Source organism: Crinia signifera, chromosome 2, assembly GCF_055691185.1.
Source record: "Crinia signifera chromosome 2, ASM5569118v1, whole genome shotgun sequence".
Lineage (NCBI taxonomy): Eukaryota > Metazoa > Chordata > Amphibia > Anura > Myobatrachidae > Crinia > Crinia signifera.
The window spans coordinates 253,564,945-253,583,667 of NC_139218.1; the positions used below are offsets into that span (position 1 = coordinate 253,564,945).

Here is an 18,723-nt window from a genome sequence, read left to right on the forward strand (position 1 = left end):
CCGGAATCGGCCATTATCTTCCTGAAAATATGATCAGAGAATATGAGTCGTATTTTCCAAATTGATTCATATTTGGCTGCCGTGTTTCCCAGCAGTGTTTGTGTGCTGGTTGGAGGCCCTGCCTGTTTTGTCAGTCCCAGGTTCCACAATTTCTAATGGCAGCCCTTCCTGTATATGCTTGCAGCTAACAGATATACTGTACTGTACTACAATCTTTGGAGTGGAGTTGATTTAGATTTAAATAAAATTATAATAGTAAAAGAAAAAGTATATATTGTACGGTTCTTGGAAATGTTAAGAATTATTTTAACACAACCTGAAGTTCAAGTTTGTTTCACATTTTCTGATCTCTATATTTTTCTAGGATTTAGCCTTAAAACCTTTTGCCCGTCCACAACACTTTCTAGTCCGAATTAGGCAATAAAAAATGTGTCTGGAATTGAGTATCTGACCCTTACTGACTTTAACCCAGAGGTTTCTGAACATTGTCCTCTAGGCATTCTAACTATCCAGATTTTAAAGATATCTATGGATCAGCGCAGATGGTTAAAACAAATTGACTAGGTACTAATTAAATCACCTGTGGCCAAGCATGGATATACTTAATACCTGGCCGTTGCTTTAGAGACCATGTTTGGAAACCTCTGCTACATAACAAATGAATAAAGTCCCCTGAAGATGTATGCTTTATACTTGTTTTATCTGTTTACAAATCCCACTCTACCAAAGATAAACAATCTCAGCTATATCAGCTATACTGTATATTGCGGCAAAGTCTGGATGTACCAACAGATGGGGTGAAGTAATGGCAATATTAAGCATGTTTAAAAATTCAGATACACTGGTTCCTACTGAAAATGGGCAGGATCGGTCAATTGGTCATTTCTATCATGTTTAATTTCCGCAATTCCCAGACGCAATGCCAATCATAGCTGGCAGTTTATTGCAGATCCGTGCAGTGGAGAGGTGGTGCCAAGGAATCACGGGTGCTGATGTAAAGTATGGGTGCTATAAGCATTTTCATTGCCATGAATAAGCTTTTTATCTCAGAACCACAGCAAGATGCCATGTGGTCGTTATAGTAGGTATTCCATTTGACACCCAAAAGAACATCTGGCATATGGCTTAGGTATGCTCCATGTAATATGAATATACTGGTTTCTGATTAAAAAATAAATTTAAAAAGACAACATCATGCAGCCCCATGTCAGCTGATACTGAGATTACAGAGTAGGTGTAATAACAGATAATGAACCTCCTACTACAGTATAATGTAAATAAATATCAGAAGTCCACAAGGAGTTCTGTGACCATATGAAAGCACAAAGCATGGTTGGCCAAGTGCTTCTACAACAGAATGTGGATGTGGCTTTTTATATTCATAAATAGGGGAGCATTAATACTGGATTCAGTATGAAATCCCGGCGGTCGGGATCCCGGCGTTCAAAATCCCGACGCTGGAATCCCGACCGCCGAAATCCCGACAAGGGGGGGACGTGGATTGCCCCCCCTTGCGGGCTCGCTGCGCTCGCCACGCAGCAGGCCCGGTGCCTCGCTACGCTCGGCACGCTATGCTCGGCACGCCAATTTATTCTCCCTCCAGGGGTGTCGTGGACACCCACAGAGGGAGAAAGTGTCGGGATTTCGGCGGTCGGGATTCCAGCGTCGGGATTCTGAATGCCGGGATCCCGACCGCCGGGATTTAAACTGTATCCCTTAATACTAATTATACTTAATTTTATTAGAGATGAACGCGTCCTGATTTCTGAAATCTGGCCGCTACCGAACTGCAGGGATCCGGACTGAGATCCAAGCGTCATTTGGTAATTCCTGCCAAGCTCACCGGGCAGAATGAGGCAAAATGTCATCATCCTGACATCGGATTCTCACGAGATCCGAACACTATATATGTCCCCCGCAACTGCCGCCATCTTCACTCCGGCATTGGAGAGGGTTGAGGGAGACTGTCTCTGTGTGCCTCTCTGGGAAGCTGGCGTAGGGTGGTGACCTGGTCGCAGTGGTGGTGTGCAGTCCTGTCCTGTGGCACTGTGCTGTCTGCTGCCAGTGCTGATGTCCTGTCCAACTGTATATGTTCATGCAGTGGTGCTGTGCTGTCTAGTGCTGCCGTTAAGCCCAGTGGTACACTTTAAAAAAATAAAACGACTATTTTAAATCTGTATAATTTTTCCAGGCTTTGTCGTGTGTGTGTGTGGTTTAGGTCAAGTACACTCTCACTGTGCCGCCCGCGTATAATAATTAAATGACCACAAAATTTAAGGGATATTTGAAATACGTATAATTTTTTCAGGCTTTGCCATGTGTGTGGGCCGGGTACACTCTCCTGTGCCGCCCACATATAATAAATAACCCCAAAATAAAAGGGTTATTTTAATCCGTATCATTTTTTCAGACTTTGCCGTGTATGTGTGGTTTAGGCCGAGTACACTCTCCTGTGCCACCCTCATATAAAAAATAACCCCAAAATAAAAGGGTTATTTTAATCCGTATAATTTTTTCAGGCTTTTCTGGGTATGTGTGGCATACTCTCCTGTGCCGCATATAATATATAATCAAAAGATAAAAGGGTTATTTTAATACATCTAATTTTTTCAGACATTGCAGTGCATGTGTGGTTTAGGGATACACTCCCCTTTGCCGCATATTATTATAACTCCAGAAAGATAATGCAGAACAAACATTTGGAGGATAGACTAGTGAAAGAACAAGAACCACTTCCACCTAGTGCTGAAGCTGCTGCCACCTCATCTTCCAAGGCCGATGCCCAATGTCATCATAGAGGGCATGTAAAATGCAAATTGGCAAAGTTCAGTAACACGAAGAAAAAATATATATGTAAATTGTTTGAGTAGAAACTTAAGCTTGCCAGTGGTACTGCTGTTTACAACACGGAGTGGCAAGGAACGGCTAAGACCCTGGCCTATGTTCATGATTAGTGGTTCAGCTTCACACGATCATCTAAGCCCTCCTCCTCCCCCCACTAGAAAATTAAGAGAGTTAAGCTGTCATCAAAAACACAGAAAACTGCTGTGTCTTCTAAAGACATGGTATCACAAATCCCCAAGGAGAGTCCAGGGGTGTTGGTGGTTTGCGATGCCTGACCTTCCCATCACTGTACGGCAAGAGGTGGCTCCTTCCACCAATTGTAGCACTCTCTCTGCATATGCTGGAAGGATCACCCACAGTCCAGTTCCTGATTTTGAGATTGAAGGTGTTCATGTTGTACACCAGGAGGATATTGATGTAGCTGCCGCTGAAGAGGAAGTTGATGAAGAGTGTGCTGCTGATGGTGATGTGGTTTACTTAAATGAGGCACTGGGTGAGACAGTTGTCTGTGGGTGGCAAAAGGCCATTGCCATAGCTGGGCAGAAGACCAATAAATTCACCTCTTTGGTCTGGAATTTATTTTATCGAGATCCAGTCAACAATTATCTTGCCATACAGATGGAGCCATCCTCATCTAGCCCTTTAATAGGATTAAGGCTCACCATGGCTATCCAGAGATGGCTAGATGAGGATAGCTCCATCTGTATGTAGTTTATGTAATGCTGCAATAAGCAGGGGTAATGCCGTTGGCCACATAGGGACATCCTCACTTATGCATTACCTTAAGGGGTTTATTCTAGTTCATTCTTTCTGACAAAATCCTTCTTAGATGGACAAAACCATGTGCACTGCAGGGGGGCAGATGTAACATGTGCAGAGAGAATTAGATTTGGGTGAGTTATTTTGTTTCTGTGCAGGGAAAATACTGACTGCTTTATTTTACACTGCAATATAGATCTCACTTTGAAGAAAAACCCCACCCAAATCTAACTCTCTCTGCACAAGTTACAACTGCCCCACCCGCAGTGCACATGGTTTTGTCCATCTAAGAAGGATTTTGTCAGAAAGAATGAACTAGAATAACCCCCTAAGTTTGTTCATAAGTCATAGTTTAGTTCAGAAACTGTGGCTAGGACCGTAAGCAGTCCAGTGACACCTAAATCCCTTGATCCTATTGTATCCAAGTACCTGAAAACCACCCCAACATGTCACTCCTCTTCAATTTCCTCCTTGATCTGGATTGGAGGTGGTCCTGCAGGCCATGTCACTGGCATGACTGACTCCTCTGTTATCTTGGAATCCCCGTGAGGATCCTGCAGTGCTACTACTGCCACTGCTGCTGTTGCTGTTGGGAGTCGTTCCTTATCCCAGAGGGGAAGCTAGAACACCACTAAGTCTTTCAATAAGCAATTGCAGTCGTTTGCGATGAGGACGAAGTACAACAGCAGCCATCCTATGTCAAAGTGGAAAACTGTGGTCTTGACAGCTATGTTGGTGTTAGATGTGTGTCCGTTGTCTGCCATCAGTGGAGTGGGATTTAGACAATTGATGGAAGTATTGTATCCCCGGTACCAAATCCCATCTCGATTCCACTTCACTAGGCAGGCAATACCCAGGATTTACAGAGAAGTCCGATAAAGTGTCCTCAGTGACCTAAAAAAAATGCGGTTGTACCCACTGTCCACCAAACAAAGGACATGCGGACAAGTGGTTCAGGGCAAACTAAGGACTATATGACTGTGACAGCCTACTGGATAGATGCATCACCTTCTGCAGCAACAGCAGCAGCATCTCCGAAACGGGATGCAGTTTAAATCCCGGCGGTCGGGATCCCGGCGTTCAGAATCCCGACGCTGGAATCCCGACCGCCGAAATCCCGACACTTTCTCCCTCCGTAGGTGTCCACGAGTCCACGAGCCCGCAAGGGGGGGCAATCCACGTCCCCCCTTGTTGGGATTTTGGCGGACGGGATTCCGGCGTCGGGATTTTGAACGCCGGGATCCCGACAGCCGGGATTTCCTACTGAATCCTCCGAAACACCAGCTTCTTCCAAGGCAGGCTAAGCTGTGTATCACCAGTCATAGGCAAATGCAGGGGGGGGGGGTTCTGGTTGCCTGGAAACCCCCTCCTTTTGGCAAGTGCCTTCAGTAGCACTGGTATCTAATATGACCAATAGAGCTGCCACCACATCATGCAGTGTAAGGGACAGAGCAGAGCTGCAGCACATTTACTCATGGTTGCCTTCCTGACCCTGTCCTTCAGGGAGAAAATGCTCTGTTCCTGGACTTCTCTGGTAATGTATGATTGCCATCACCTGTGGTGAAACACCTTTCTTATCAATTACCTAGCTCCCCACCGGTGATGGCAATCATACATTACCAGGGAAGTCCAAGAACAGAGCATTTTTCTCCCTGAAGGAGAGGGTCAGGTAGGCAACCATGCATTTACTGTGTGTGTGGATCTGAGCCCTCACACATCGCAATGAAAAAGAGAGTAGCTGCCAGGAGGAAGATACAGAAGCCTTACCAAGAAGTGGGCGATTGTGAGCTTAGAAAGTACAGCGATGGTTCTATTATGTTTGTGTATTCATTATGATATGTTTAACCTTTTCCTACCTGACCACATATCTTATTTAAATGTTTGAATAAGATATAAGATACTATAGACCATCTGTAATGTTAAATATTAATTAATTTTGTATTCCATACAGTTTCCAGTGTATAAAAAGACACATTTTCAGGGCGGTCTCTGCCCCCCCCAGACTCCCATCCTTACTCCAATGTGCTGCAGAGTGGAGGATTTGGGATTACGGTTGGAAACCACCCTCTAAAAATCCTGCGTTTGCCACTGCTAGTTTCAGTAAGAGGCAAAACGCAGACAACCTCTTAGAGAAACTGAGGGAAATCATCTTGCAGTGCCTTACCCCACTCAGACTCTCCTGGGGGTTTGTGGTATGGGACAACTCCAGTAACATTGTGTGGGCATTACATATGGGAAATTTGCCATGTTTTGCCCACAAAATAAATTTGGTGGTGCAGCAATTCCTAAAAAGTGACAGGAGCGTGCAGGAGATACTTGTGGTGGCCCGCAAAAATGTGGGACACTTTCACCATTCTGCCACTGCCTGCCAGTGACTGGAGTAACATAAAAAAATCCTGTACCTGCCCTGCCATCACCTCAAACAAGAGGCTGTGATGCACGGGAACACCACCCTCTATATGCTGCAGAGGATGGAGAAGCAGCAAAAGGCTATTCAAGTGTACACAGCCACCTACAACATAGGCAAAAGAGCGGGATGCATCTGACCCAAGTGCATTGGAGACTGATTTCCATGTTGTGCAAGGTTCTTCAGCTGTTTGAACTTGAAACACATGAAGTCCATTCCGACACTGCCAGCTTGAATCAGGTCATTCCCCTGATTAGCTGGAGAAAATAAAGGAGGGGCTAAAGCATTGCGATTTCAGAAAGCATGTAGCTCTTGTGGATGATGCCCTTCATATGCTTTGCCAGGATATGAGGGTGGTTAGTCAAATAAAGTCAGAGGAATACATTCTGTCCACCATGCTCGATCCTCGGTTTAAAGCATAAGTTGTGTCTCGGTTTCCAGCGGACACAAGTCTACAGCGGTGCAAAGACCTGCTGGTCAGAGATTGTCATCTAAAGCAGACCGTGACACGGCAACAGCTCCTCCTTCATTTTCTCTCACACCTGTGGCTGTGAGGAAACCACTAAAATTTCCTACCTGACCCGCTGGCAGTGATGCAGGGCAGGCAGGAACGAGTTTAGACTTCTGGTCCGGAGTGAAGGACCTTCCAATGATTGCTAAAATGTCTACTGTCACTGCATATGATGCTGTCAACATTGAAAAAATGGTGGAGGATTACTTTGTTGACAGCATCCAAATAGACAAATCAGACAGTCCGTACCTGTACTGGCAGGAAAAAAAAGGCAGTTTGGAGCCCCCTGTAAAAACTGATTCTATTTTACCTGAGTTGTCCCACCTTTAGTGTGTACTCTGAAAGAGTTTTTAGTGCAGCTGGAAACCTGGTCAGCGAACAGCATAGAAGGTTACATGTGCAAAATGTGGAGAAGATGATGTTCATCAAAATTAATTATCAATTCTTCAATGAAGAACAGCAAAAGCCTCCAGAGACTACATAGGGACCTGTAATGGTGGATTCCAGCAGGGATGAATTGATAATCTGTAAGGATGAAGATGTACGAACTGAAGGGAGTAAAGTATCAGAGGATGAGGATGATATCTTGCCTCTGTAGAGCCGGTTTGCACAGGGAGAGATGATTTGCTTCTTTTTTTGTGGGAGCCCAAACAAACCAATCATTTCAGCCACAGTCGTGTGGCAGACCCTGTCACTGAAATGATTGGTTTGTTGCAGACAGTGTGCATGTCCTATTTATACAACATAAGGGTGGGAGGGCCATCTTGCACCTCTTTTTTGGCATTACAGTATGTGCTCTTTGGGGTCTATTTTTTCAAACTGCCATCCTGTCTGCTGCTAGTACCACTCCTCTATGGCCATGTGTTTGTGCCACCCACTTGTGTCACTTAGCATAGTCATCCAGCTACAGTACCACATTGCAACCTTTTGGCCTAAAATCAACATTGTGAGGTGTGAGGTGTTCAGGATAGACTGGAATGCATGTAAATACATGTTATTGAGGTTAATAACAGCACAGGTGCAAAATAAAACCCAAATTCTGCGATTTTATGTGTGTTTTTTTTTTTTTTTTAAATACAGATTCAAAACACGTTTGGTTTCACGAAAAGTGGCCAGTGCACATCCCTACATTTTATGGGTGCGAAGAGGGTATGGGGGTGGGAGTATAATAAATTCCAGGGCTTGTTGGAAAGGCTTGGTGCTCCGCCCCCTAGCACAACAGCTGCCAATGAGCTGCAGCAGTCTCCTCACTCTACCTGCCCTGAGTGCTCTGCTCCACCCGGCAAACAAATTTTAGTTAGAAATAATTAAATGCCTTTCAGTTTGCAAATGTGTTTTCATTTGTTTTTGTTTTACTTATCCTCCGTGCTGTTCCTGTATAAGGTTTGAATACAACTTTCATAACACTGACAGCTTTGATGAATCATTACAGGATGAAAAAAAAGGTAATTGATCTTCAAACTTAAGATAAGTGTTTGATACCGTCATTCTTTTAAAAGAAAATGCTAATGCTGAAACTGATCTCATTACAGACTGACTTGAGAGGATAAATCACTGGATGAATTAGCTCATTTGATTTTAAGAAATCTTTGTTTGTTAAGTTGAATATTGAAGTTACTATCTGTCAGAGGATGAAAACAAAATCAGCTTAATACTTTGATATATTTATTTTGTACACTGAGCACTGTTTGAGTTCTTGAGCCGTCTACGAAATAACATTTTTTATATGACCTTGTTTATCATTGTGACAAGTAAAATGAAAGCATACTGTACCACAGAAGACTGGATAGTAGGTATTTGTGGTATAACACACATGGGCCCTTATTCTGGTTCATTCACAAAGGCAAATTCACACACACTGCAGGGGGAAGATGTAACACGTCCAGAGAGATTTAGATTTGGGTTGGTTATTTAGTTTCTGTGCACGGAAAATACGGGCTGCTTTATTTTTACACTGCAATATAGATCTCACTTTGAAGTAAAACCCCACCCAAATCTAATTCTCTCTGCACAGGTTACATCTGCCCCACCTGCAGTACACATACATGGTTTTGCTCATCTGAAAATAATTTGCCTTTTGTGAGCGAACCAGAATAAGGGCCCTAATAGGAGTGGAGTTTTGGCAGGCCTATGTGGATGGGAGCTGCTTTCAACTGGAGATGCCCTGTCACTATTTGGAGGTTACAGATATTTATGATTGTTAAAGTGCTGCGCCTGGTGTGTATATGTGTCTGACCAGATAGTGGATTATAGTTCTGTGTGTAACAAGGCAACAGTATAAGTTTGAATTTAATTTTATTTATCTTTAAAATTAGGGATAATGGGTAGGTGATTGAAAAAGACAACATAAAGTGGAGGTGTCAATCAATATCCTTAAAAAGGCTGACCAACAAAATTGCATACAATACATTGTATCCTCTATTAAGAAGCCCAACACCCAGCACCTCCCCTGCTGAGCCTGAACTTACCTCTACCCTAATCCAACCAGCCCAGCTCCCGGGTTCAGGGTTAGCCACAGACAGCTGAAGGTGAACTACCAAGGTTAGATTACTTTGTAATTAATAGAAAAGATACATTGGTTCTCCATCATCAATGGTACAAGGTCCCCAGTGGGGTTGTTTCAACTTGTTGCCAGGATATTGTGCTCAGCTCTGCTTCCTTATAATCCCACAATGCGCAACTGCTCATTGGCCTGCAGCCCAGTGAGTAATAGAGCTGTGATGATTATCAATGGGTGAAACCTTCAATGATTCCATCAAGGTTAACATCCAATGGTAAACCCACCAGTCTGTACCCAGCTTTCCTCCTTCCAATCCCCATCACATGACCAGGAAGCTGAGCCGGTGTTAACCACTGAACACTTCCACTGGAGGTCACATGCATGATCCAATAATACTCTGCTCCCCTAACAAGCCACTTTTCCTCATCAGGAGGACAGAAAACATGAAGAGCTAGCAAATGAGCTCAATCTCTGCCAGGTCAGTTGCATATACCAACAGGATATTTGGGGTAATCTCTCCATCTAACCTGCCTCCCTGGTACTAGAATATTTGATTAAACACGCCTACTGAGGTGTTAAATATCTGCATTGCACTGTGGTATACCTCCAAACATTTACACTAAGTGATATTTCATAATAGTAGCCAAACCATGGGAAATGCATATTAAAGGCCAGAAGGGTCAGGTATGGAAGGGGCTTCCTTAAAGAACAACCAACCCCCTCCTGACACTTCCACTATATATTGTATGTGTCAGTCAGTCACCCACCAATTATCCCCAAGACACTCATCTGACGGACACACTACTCTTATATATAAATATATATATATATATTTTTTTAATTATCAATGAAACCCATTCTAACTTACACTGATTCCTTGTCATTATTCTCTATAGAGCTTGCTATAATCCCCTCTACACAGCTAGACACCTACAGACATATAGTAGCCATGCTCATTGTTTCTGCAATATAGCAGTAAGTCGAACACGCGGTGTGGATTTGCAATGCTGCGTCATTCGCCACCAAATTCTTATCAAAGAGTAGGTGCGAATTAGGTGCATGAGCATGGCAAGGGGTGCTTGCCTTTGGCCACGTATGCCGCAAGTTGTAAATGGTGAAGCAACGATGAACACAGCTATATCTGTATACACAACAGGTGTAACACTTACACAAACATAAACAGACTTTAGTTCTTCAAAGCTGAAGGAATTGTGAAATTTTTTATTACCAAAATAAAAGAACATAAAATGTACTATTGGAGCTAATGGAGTTTACATTATTACTGCTTCTGTGTTTACCACTTTCCTGCTGTTTTTATTTAATGCTTGGTAATGTTCAGAAAAAATATAGGCCCATAATTCAGGTAGTGCCAAAAACTACTTTATTATGAGCTTTACAAACACAAAGTAAATAATAAAAAGACTTTGATAAACATTTAGCATACAGATGTAGCCATGCTCTTCGTGGCCTTACCAATCGCCACAGTAAAAAAAAAAACATGTCGACGTCGCGACCTGTCGACACAAAGTCATGTTGACTGTTTCACCTGTACATTCTATATTCTGTCTGTATTTTGACCTTGTCGGGATTTTAAATGTCGGATTTTGTCCTTGTTGGGATTTTAAATATTGGTATTTTGACCTTGTCTGGATTTTGTCCTTGTCTGTATTTTGACCCATTCGGGATTTTGACCCTGTCGGGATTTTGACCATCGGGATTTCATACCGAATCCGTCGGGGTAACCAACAAAATGCACTGAGATCCAACAGTACAGTCTGGGAGACAACAACACTGTGATAATGTGTATGTGATAGTGTATACATTAGCTCTCTTATAGGCAGTATTGGAAGATCGTTATTATTCTTTTATATAACAAATCCACTAAATTGCACTAAGAGACTTATATGCAAGCAACTGCTCATTGCCCACACAAATCTCTACTTGTTAACAATACAGGCACTCCAGTGAAATAGGAATTTGGTCTGTGACTAGACACCCAGTAGGGACTGGGCACTGAGCCAGCACAACTTGTAAAATTACAAATGTTACATTTAAATGAGATACAATAACAAAGCTCAGAATTCCTGGCTAGCCACAATAGTATCTAACTACCTAATCAACCAAATATATGGTGTAACTATTCTGGTATAAACTCAAATCAAATTCTTTTTGTGACTAAATAAGAAAGGAAATTAAAGATACACACACACACCTAGCTGATTTCGACACAGTTTATTTTAAATTACTTTTTTCTTCACACTTTATCTACGAACAGTTTTTAAATGTCGCTGTGGCAATGGATCACGATCTTATAATAAACTAATAAAAGTTATATTTTAAACATTAATTACTATTTTCAGTGCGCCACAAAGAGACTCCTCCCTTATTCTCTCTCCCCTCTACTTTTAACTCAACAGTCTGAGGCTGCACCCCATGCAAAAGCAAAATAAATTAGAAACTAATTTAACAACTAGGGGCCGATTTAGAAAAATTTACAGATAATTAGTCCTTGTGTGGGTGTTTTTCTCCATAACTTCCGAAGCTACCTGTGGAGCTAGATATTCACCTATAATATCCACGTTTGTTTGGGTGAATTAAGTCTGCCCCAACTCTGGTGCCACCAGGTCTTACAAGTGACAAGGTACCAGCGATCCTACTTAAGCCATAAAAACTACAGATGGAGCGCAGGCCATCTAGTGGGGGTCTGGTGGTAAGATTGCAAACCGCTATCATCTGCCAGCTGCCAGAAGGGGACACCTGTGTCCTTGAAATGGAGCTCCCCGCCAGTCCCTGCTAGGGATGGCCATCGACCATCGATGATTCAAAATCATCGATGGTTCATGGGCGATGTCGAATACTTTAGCCATTGATGGGGGAGAACCAGGTGGTTTCCCTCCATCGATGGAACAGCAAAACTATGTTTTGTTTTTTTGTTTTTTAAGTGCCGGGACACAGAGCATAGCTCCGCCCCCCCGACACCCGCAAAGCCATGCCCCGTGTTTTGATTGGCCCACAGGCCAATCAAACAAACACAATGGATGACCATCGATATGTAAAAATATCGATGGTCATCCATAGCATAGTTTAGCACTATCGATGGCCAGTTGCAGAATTGCCATCGATGGCAACCATCGATGGCAATGGCAACAATGGCCATCCCTAGTCCCCGCTGCCTCGCTGCCATTCCCCACCAAGTACCCCCACCTCCCCGCACCCCCCCTGACCCTGCCCTTCTCTCTGTAGCGTCCCCCGCCACCTGGAAACCGGGACTTGCATTTGGGATGCTCACGTGTCCCAGTCAGATGGAGCGCCATCTCGCCAGCAGGGGCATTCAGTTGAGCCCCGGCGCTGGCTGTAAGGTGCTCCATTTGTAACTAAAGGACCTGATGTCACAATTAAATTAGAACTAAACAGTGAATAATTAACGCTGCTAAAAGCATCTGTGACCTAGTTGTAAGACCACCAGCAACCGAGTTGCATATACAAGAAAAATACACCACACCAAAAAAGCACACCACAAACGATACAAACAACACGGAAAACACTGAGAATGCCATTAAAGAGTAAACACCCAAATGGCACCAACCAAAGGCAACTCACTGAACTGCGGGCCCACCCTGGTAGCGCCAGAAGGGTAAAAAAAATAATCCCATTGGATTTCTGCTTTAAGTTTTTAATTAAAAAAACATTAAAAACCTTAGTTTTACAGTATGACAACAGCTAGTTCTATTAACTTTTTTTTCCTTTGCAACTTTTTTAGCAAAAATTATATTTGCATACTGTAATTTGGTTCCATGTGGCTTACTTTTCATATTAAACAAATCTAAAAGTAAATTAGTTTACACTCAGCACACTCATTAGTAAAATGAATGTGCAATGAATGTTCACTTTTAAAATGCCATTTCAAAATATTTATTGTATCTTATACTAGTCTAAAATACCTGCCTTGATATGGCCTTATATTCTGAAATATATATTTCCTAGCAATCAACTGATTTTTTTTCAAGCTTATGCTCTTCCAGATGGCTTATACACCAAAATCTCCCAGCCCAGGGTGCTGCAAAATGACCTTCTACTAAATGTCAAATAGGCCTATTGGAAAATGTAATTGTGTATAGTAAGAAATAACAATACAACACATTAAAAACAATGTATGTTCCGATATACAGTTGCTTCTGTGAAACATATAGTTTTCTTGTCCATCACTTTTTTAATTAAACAGAAATGTTATTTCAAAACTAATGTATACTTAAAAATGTATTTATAACACTAATCTTACATGGAAGTGAAAATGTACATAGTATTGTATGTAAATTAAATGCAGTTCCAAGTTTCTAACAAAAATGACTGCAAGAAAAAAAATGTATTTGCAATTTTTGTTTTTGTGAACAGATCATTTACGCACTGAAACAATGGTGGGTTGTAATAAAGTAAGATTATGATCCATTATTTGTAAAAGAGAAGCGATGATTGTAAAATATGTTATTCAATCTATAGAAAAGGTATCTGTGAAGAAATGTATTCAAGGTGGCAATAGAAAGTTGCAGTTGTGAGTTTATATTTAAATATCAAGCATGTTAATTATCCACTTTATAGCTTGAAATAATTATTATTTTACTTTTTCTAACTGCATGACTGGGAGGCTCAAAGAATCAATCATTTGGAGAGGTTTAGCATTCCCTAACAGTGGGCCTTATTTTGGTTCACTCTTTCTGACAAAATCCTTCTTAGATGGACAAAACCATGGCCCTTATTCTGATTCGAGCGGTACGGCCCGCGTGCGGCCGTACCGCCGATGTTTTCCGTCTGCACATGCGCAGAGGTCAATCTGCGCATGTGCAGGCGAATTCGCCGCACATAACGTTACTACGCCGCAAAGGGGGCGTATAGGGGAGTGAGGGGCTTCATGCCCTCATTTCCCTATGTATACGCCCCGCGTTTCATGGGCGTTCCCATGCAAACGCGGGGCGTACGCATGCTAATGAGGGTATGACGCCAGTGATGGGGGCGGAAAGCTGACGTCGCCGGATGTCAGCTCTCAGCCCCCATACAAGCTAGCACACGGACGATTGTCCGTGTGGTCTCAGCTTGCGGGAGCTGCTGGGGCGTGCGGACCTGCCTTCGATGGTCGACGACCATCGAATGCAGGGGGCAGCTCCCACCATGGTGGAGGCGTACGCCTCCACCATTTTTATGCGGATCGCCAGCCGTCCGTGTACGGACGGCCGTGGCGATCCGTCTCGTGGGCGGGGATTGGTTTGTGCGGCCAGAGCACCGTGTGCGGCTCTGGCCGCACCAACCAGAATAAGGGCCCATGTGCACTGCAGGGGAGCATATGCAAAATGTGCAGAGAGAATTAGATTTGGGTGGGGTTTTACTTCAAAGTGAGATCTATATTGAAGTGTAAAATAAAGCAGTCAGTATTTACCCTGCACAGAAACAAAATAACTCACCCAAATCTAATTCTCTCTGCACATTTTACATCTGCCCCTGCAGTGCACATGGTTTTGTCCATCTAAGAAGGATTTTGTCAGAAAGAATGAACTAGAATAAACCCCAGTGTGCCATGTTCCTCCCAGTCCCCATACATCCATTTACAAGGACAAATGAAAGGATTTTACGATGAGGGATTCCAATTTTGTATGTTTATCAAATTATTTAAATTCTCTATACTCTACATATACAACATATCAGTTTGTCTGTTTGGGCCTTATTTTGGTTCATTCTTTCTGACAAAATCCTTCTTAGATGGGCAAAACCATGTGCACTGCAGGTGGGACAGGTGTTACTTGTGCAGAGAGAATTAGATTTGGGTGGGGTTTTACTTCAAAGTGAGATCTATATTGCAGTGTAAAAATAAAGCAGTCAGTATTTTCCCTGCACAGAAACAAAATTACTTACCCAAATCTAATTCTCTCTGCACATGTTACATCTGCCCCCCCTGCAGTGCACATGGTTTTGTCCATCTAAGAAGGATTTTGTCAGAAAGAATGAACCAAAATAAGGCCCTTTGTCTGAACTCTAACACCTTAGTACTGCTAGAGGCAGGCAGGTAGGGCAGGGCTCGTTTATATATATATATATATATATATATATATATATATATATATATATAGCGATCCAGGGTGTCTGGCACAGCCTCCTACGTGGAATGCTGCATGGGTGCCTGCATATAAAAGTAGGTATATTCGGATAGAGGATGCGGCACACCATTCACGTATAAACGATTCCTTTAATGCGACAACAACGTTTCAATGCCTAGTATGGCATTTTCATCAGGCTTAAAACAGACATATAAAAACATCTTACCTATATAGGATCAAGCTGGCGCTTTGCCGCGTGCGGGACCACGCACCCGTCCGGCAGCGCTGGTCACGTGACGTCATCATTCAGAGACCCGTCCCAGACTCAGTGACGATGCGTCACGTGGCCGTATCTAGGCAACCAGAGTAACAAACAATATGACATACGTTTAAAAACAAGTAAATACACATGAGAGCAGCAAAATGCACACACAATGGAAGTTATATCAACATGGACAATATTAGCCACTATGGGCAATCGGTATTAGCGATAATTTAGCAAAACCACATGGCATGCCTGCTGCTTGCGATAATCAAGGGAAAACTCTATTGTGATTGCTAATCGCAATCAGATGCATAATCGATATCATCGTACACTCGTACAGCAATCAACAGGTTACCAAGTGCAATTGTTAAATACATACATATTATGACTGACATAAATCAAGAAATATGGATCAAAATATGGATCAGAAAATATGAATATGAAAAGCTAAGGAAAAAGGGCAATAGAAATATATAACATATAAGAGGTAAAAGATAGAAAATACATATACACAAGATATGAAGGAGTAGAAAAGGTGTTGAGCCAATAGACAAAAAATAACCACAAGAAACATCAAAAAGCACTATACACAGGGTATGTATATAGGTGGTTGACTTCAAGAATAATAATAATGTGAGGAATATTTACAATGAAAGTACACTGATGCCAGTGTGATCATTAAGACCCTTAGGAACTGCTGTTTCAAGCCTAAGGATCCAACGGGCCTCACATTTAAGTAATGATAACCCCCTGTTTCCTCCTCTAATAGAGGCAGGAATGTGGTCTATCATACGGTATTTGAGTTGTGCCATGGAGTGACCAGCCTGAGCCCAATGTCGAGCTACCGGCTGCTCACTAGAGCCCTTGAGAATAGCTGACTTGATTGCTGACCTGTGGGCTGCCATACGTTCCTTAAAGGCGCGCTCCGTTTTGCCTATGTATGACAGCCCACAGGGACAGACAATCTGGTAGACCACATACATGCTATTACACGTTAGGGTGTGGTTAATGGTCATAGTTTTACCAGATTGGGGGTGTGGGAATGTAGGTCCCCCAATCAGAAACCGGCATGTGGTGCAAGTGCACCTAACATTACCCCTAGGCATCTGTTTTTTAGGGGGATTAATGACTACATTTGTTTTCACCAATACATCCCTAAGATTAGGAGGTCTTTTGTAACAAGATAGCAGGTCTGTTTTCTGGAGACCCAGATCCGGGTCTGTCTTGACCATAGGCCAAAGGCGTTTGGAGATAGAGTTAACAACTCTACTCCCAGTATTAAATGTAGTGACCCATGGCATACGGGTTACTCCCGAAACATTAGTTTTTTTAGGGGTCAACAGATCTTCTCTATTAAGGCTCATAACTTTTGATTTGGCTGACTCTAAGATAGACTGGGGGTAACCTCTTTGTTGGAATTTTTCCAGCATTATTTCCATTTGGGCTTCTGCTTGTAATGGATTAGAATTAATGCGCTTTGTACACAATAATTGCGAAAAAGGCAATCCTCTAACCGATGCCCTAGGATGGCAGCTGGTATAGTGGAGTGTGTTGTTCCTGTCGGTATCCTTGGTATACAGGCTTGTTACCAATTTACCCGATTCCTTGCGTATTTCCACATCCAAAAACTTCACACAATCATGGCTATGGGAATAGGTGAATTTGACTGGACTCCCCGTGGAGTTATGTTGTTCAATATGATTCACCATATCCATAGCCGGGCCCCTCCAAAATATAAGCAGATCATCAATGTAGCGGGTGTAAAAAAGAATACGCCCCGCCACATGATGATCTGTAAAAAACACGTCCTCCTCCACCTTAAACATAAAAATATTAGCATATGAGGGGGCTACCGCCGCCCCCATAGCACAGCCTGTGAGCTGAAGATAAAACATATCATTATAGATGAAGAAATTTTTTGTAAGTATTAGTTCAAGTAATTGGAGTATTACTTCCACATGTGGGCCCCGATATTCAGGGTGATCAGTAATGTAGCCTCTTACAGCAGCCAAACCCATATCATGGGGGATGACTGTGTAGAGGCTACACACATCTACCGTGAACATACTTACATCATCCTCCAGCTGAGGCATAGATTGAAGTTTACATAATAGGGAGGTAGTGTCGAGAAGATATTTAGGGTGTGACCTAATACATGGCTGTAATACACTATCCACAAGAATTGATGCTGGTTGAAATAATGAGTCCCTGGCGGAGATAATGGGGCGACCCGGAGGGTCCGCCAGGGACTTGTGTATCTTGGGGATAGTGTACAAAAGAGGGACCAGGGGGTATGCTGGTAATAGAGCCTCCTTTATTTGTGGTGTTATCAATTGTAAATCCACAGCCTTCTGTAGCACAACTTCCAGTTCTTTCTTAAACAGAGAAGAAGGGTCCTGTTGTAATTTACGATAAGTGGAAGTGTCATTGAGATGTGCCATCACTTGGATGTGATATTTATCGAGATCCTGTAGGACCAAAGCCCCACCCTTGTCCGCCGGTCTAATAATCAACTGATCATTACTTGCCAGAGCATCCAAGGCCAACCGCTCTGGTTTAGTTAGATTGTCCCGGGTTCTAGGCATTTTAGGGATCTCCGATGCCACACCTTCATTCAGCATACGTATGTATATTTTGATGGTCGGATTAAAAGATTGGGGATCGAATTGGGACCTGGGCAAGATCTTTTTGAGTTGAGGTGGAATTTCATTCCAACCGGATGGTATAATCTTGGTCCCCATCGAATCATCACGAGGTTTTGAAAAAAAGTCCTTTAATCGCAATTGCCGGGCCAGACGATGTTGTTCAACATGCCAATTATTGGCATTAAAGGGAACTGAAGGAGTAAATGAAAGACCTTTAGCCAGGACTTTAGATTCATCAGGGGTTAGTGGGTATGATGATAAATTCACCACTAGGCTTTCGGCTTGGGTGCCGGTGGTTTTCTTCCGGTAGCCCTGCTTCCTCTCCTTACCGCCTCGGCGGGTATAGGGGCGCCACCGCCTTGTGGGCTGCGCCTGTTGCGTGCCCCTAAAGGGTGGGCATTACGCTGGCTTGAGGAATGTGCAGACTGACTTTCGCCATCGCTATTTGAAGAGTTGAAGTCAGTAGACGACCCATAATTGCGCTCCTGACCCTTGTTATACCTTCTAAAAAAAGTTTTTTTATAGCCACCCATTGGCTGGGGTGTTGTCCATTGATAGATGAGGTTTAGCTGGTAATCATTTTCAACTTTAGACTTTTTTTCTCGTTTAAACTTAATGAGATTGCGTTTGTATGCTTGCAATTGCTCATTAAGTTTGGAGAACCAATCGGTGGCAGTGTCCTCACTTAGTGTGGTTTTGTGGGACGCCT

At 42.8% G+C, this 18,723-nt stretch overlaps 1 protein-coding gene across 4 annotated transcripts in view; it reads right to left on the reverse strand.

Moving 5' to 3' along the window:
• FRMPD4 (FERM and PDZ domain containing 4) overlaps positions 1-18,723 on the reverse strand; it is a 395,081-nt gene that overhangs the window by 104,429 nt on the left and 271,929 nt on the right. The window lies entirely within an intron of this gene.